The sequence below is a fragment of the Cicer arietinum genome, chromosome 2 (assembly GCF_000331145.2).
Source record: "Cicer arietinum cultivar CDC Frontier isolate Library 1 chromosome 2, Cicar.CDCFrontier_v2.0, whole genome shotgun sequence".
NCBI classification, from domain to species: Eukaryota; Viridiplantae; Streptophyta; class Magnoliopsida; order Fabales; family Fabaceae; genus Cicer; species Cicer arietinum.
In genome coordinates this window covers 44097937-44102022 of record NC_021161.2, presented here as the reverse complement: position 1 = coordinate 44102022, position 4086 = coordinate 44097937, and the positions used below count along the sequence as shown (strand labels likewise).

The following is a 4086-nucleotide window of genomic DNA, read 5'->3' as shown; positions in this document are numbered from 1 at the left end:
TAATTTATTTGTAATTATTTGTATACTTATAATTGTTTGACAGTTAATAGTTTGTAACCAAAATGTTAATGATTATGATTCGTTTGCCAATATTAATAATAGTTTGAATGTTTGTAAATTAAAATTCTAATAAATCCGATTTAAAATAAAAAAAATCACAATTACCACAAAGATCGATTTAACATTTGAAAAATTTCTACAATACATTCAGATTTGTGTTCTGAAATTTAAAATGATCTAATTTACTCAATTCAATTCAATGTCAGACATGTTTTAAACATGCCTAAAATTATTTGAGTCAAACTTTTTCAATAGCAATTTGTAAGCTACTCAACATATACTACATTGAAGTAAAACTAAGAATATGAGACACACAAAGCAAAGTGACACTTAAAAATTACTAAAGAAGGAAAAGAGTTTAGAAGAGAGATGGAAAAAATATTGATGTATAAATATACCTTGTCATAACATTGAAAAACACTAATTCCTTGAATATTTCATGTACCATTTTGCTATAGGTATGATGGATAGCGAAATTTGCCGTCTGGTCCCATCCCAACTTGGATTTCCTCAATAGTCGCAGTGAAATAATTTCATGTAAGAAACTATACATAGCATTAAGTCACTATGAGCCAAATTGATTTCAAAGATTGTATAGAATATAATTGAATTTATGACATCAAAATTAGAAAAAGACAAAGAGAATAATTTTTTTGTTGCAACGAACCAACCTATATCTCTTTGAGTGTATCTTTGGAGTAGATTCAGCAATTTCGAAGAAGAAGATGATTTTTCCAGGATGGCGAATGACTGGGAAGTCATTAAAAAAATTAGGGATTAGAGGAATTAAAAGAGGAAAAAATTATTTAGAAACTAAGTAGAAAAAAATGATGTGAACATGACACCAAAATTAGAAATAGACAAAGAGAAGAATTTTTTTTTGTTGCAACGAACCAACCTATACCTCTTTCAGTGTATCTTTGGCCAACCTATACCTCTTTCAGTGTATCTTTGGAGTAGAGTCGGCAATTTCGAAGAAGAAGATGATTTTGCGAGGATGGCGAATGACTGGGAAGTCATTAAAAAAATTAGGGATTAGAGGAATTAAAAGAGGAAAAAATTATTTAGAAACTAAGTAGAACAAAATGAGGTGAACATGGCACCAAAATTAGAAATAGACAAATAAAAGAATTTTTTTTGTTGCAACGAATCAACCTATACCTCTTTCAGTGTACCTTTGGAGTAGAGTCGGTTAGAAAAAATGAGGTGAAACATAAAAACACAAATAACTCTCTAAGGCGTACACATAAGCTTTTTTGTTGAGGTGGGATATGTTTGCACATGTGGAAGAAATTCTATGAGGTGGCATGAGAGTTGACATGAGAGTCTGTTTTAAATATATATAATAGATAATAGATATGTTAAAGCAAATGTGTACTTATTTATAGACAAAGTTAGAATTTTTTGAAATATTTTGATATTTAGACATTGATATTGTTCAAACTTTAAATTACTATATTAAATATTTTTTTATATATGTTGACCAACTTCTAATATTTTATTAAGATCTAATTTATAATGACATTTTTTACGAGTTATTTGTGTATTCATCATTAGTATCATACACTTTAAATTTATATATGATATAAATAAAATATTATAAATAACTTATTTATAATTACAAAAAATATATCTTAACTATTTTTTTACATGATATTAAACCTTAAAAAAAATATTTACTACACTATATCAATATTTTATTTCAAATATTTATAATATATGAACTTAACATGAAAAGATAAGAAGAAAAAAAATTAAATTATAAAATATATATATATATATATATATATATATATATATATATATATCATTTTTTATAATTCGGATAATATGTTTTCCAATGACATTTTTCTTTGCAAAATGCGCATTCATCATTATCAAGCCCAACCCTTTTTTGAGATTTTTCTTTTTGAACAGGAGCAGTAAAAACAAATGGAGGAGTTGAGATAATTTCTTTATTTGACATAGTAGAATGAGTCTTAAATATGATTTCTTCTGCCAACAATTCACTAATTATTGATTCAGCAATAGAAAGAAGGTAGTGATGCAAAATACCTCCCCGAAGACCCTCAAAATCATCACGAAGAGCCATCAGAAACCAAACCAGACGTTGCTCCTCTCTTTGATCAATATACGCTTTGACAACTTTCAACTCTATTGATTCCATAAGAGCCAATTGATCACAAAAATTAGTCATTGCCGAGTAGAATTCTTGCATGGTCATATTATTCCGCTTAAAGGCTCTAATATCACTTTCCAATTCATAACATGTGACAAAGTTAGACTGAACATACTTAAACGTTTCAAGTGATCCCATTTCTATTTTGCAGTATAATACTTTGCTAGTTGCACTCTTATATACAACTAAATATAATTATTAATCCAAGTAATAATTTTTGAATTACTAACATTCCATGTTTTTAGATCTTTTGCATATTTAGCATCATCCTTTTTTATTTGTAGGCTTAACAGAAGTTCCATCAACATAACCCCACATATGTTTTTCAATCAAATTTCTTTTATCACAAAACTTCAATAAGAGTAATTTCGTCTATTGAGGTGGACACTAACAGCTTGAAGATAATCATCCTTAGCACCAACTATAATAAATAATGACAGGAAAATACGACAAACACAATCACTGAAACAAAATAAATTAGGGATAACCTGTCAATAATAGAATCAACAAAGAACCAAATAAAATCGTGTCGGAGACAGAAGAGCAGAACCATGCCAGAAACAGAAGAACATAATCGCGTTGGAGACAGAAGAGCAGAATCACACCGAAATCCGAGAGGTAGAATCGCGCCAGAAAACGGAGGAAGCAAATCAGTACCGATTACAAAACGAGTCGGAATCGAAGGAAGCAATTTGGTACCAGCCGTAAAAAGGATCGCACAAAAATCAACTACTAAGCTGTAGACCACTTTATAATAAATCCCAAGATCAACTAACGTTCTTTGATATCATGTTAACAATAATAATTTAACATAAATATAGAAGAGGGAGAAGAGAAGAAACCCTTTACTAGAATTTTATAAACAAAATGAATCAAACTTAAATATAATAAGATTACAATATGCATATATACGAAAAAATAAATAACTTTAAAATACTTTTTTTAATATATAATAATATTATCTAATAATTTTAAAATCGTCCAAAATAAGCAGAGAGGCTGCGGAAAAGAAAAGTACTTTATAATGATTTGTTTTTTAAGGAGACTTGGTCAAACTTTATTTACAATGAAAATGATTTGGTGAATTGAACTTTAGTACACACGTGTATCTATTCCATTCCGCCTTGTGTCCACCTTGGAATTTTAAATTTTGTGGAACTTTTTAATTTGAAATGATTTAAATTTGTGAGTTTTAGCATTCTGTCAGGAAGCCGAACAATGTAAAATTACAACGATGCATCTATTGAAAAATTTACCGCAATATTTATATAAAAAAATTACCATAATATAATCTATGATTTTTCTTTTATTAAAAATATACTATATTATTATTGTTCTAAGCACCCGTACCCACGAAATTACGTGTGAATGTACCCGAATGTGTGCTCATACAATACATATTAAATATTTTTCTTTACGAAAAAAATAAAATAAGCATGCGTTATTGTTTATAAAAAAATTAGGTTGGGTAGATGAGTTAAGTATGGCTGGTTACTACAGGGCCACATTAAGCACAGTAGCTTGAAAATTCCAATTATAAAATAAAGCAACACTACGCCAGAAATGACATTTAACAGCGCCCATTTTACAGCGCTTGCTAAACACAAGCGCTGTTGTAATTATATTTTAAAAATAACGAAACCTATTACAACTCTTTTGATTCAAAGCGCTGTAAAACAAGCGCTGTAGTAGGTCATATAACGTTTGCGCATCACGTTATAAGGCTTTTACTGCGCTTGTCAAAAAAACGCTGTAAAAGGAAGCGCTTTCGCGTATCAGTTACCGCGCTTTTTTCACAAGCGCTGTAAAACACATGCGCTTTCATTGAATTTAACTACCTATTACAG

General features: G+C 29.1%; 1 pseudogene; it reads right to left on the bottom strand.

The window, feature by feature from the left end:
* The window catches only part of LOC101506598 (probable pectinesterase/pectinesterase inhibitor VGDH2), an 18698-nt pseudogene extending 16321 nt beyond the window's left edge, over positions 1–2377 (bottom strand).
* Between the last annotated feature and the right edge of the window lie 1709 nt (positions 2378–4086).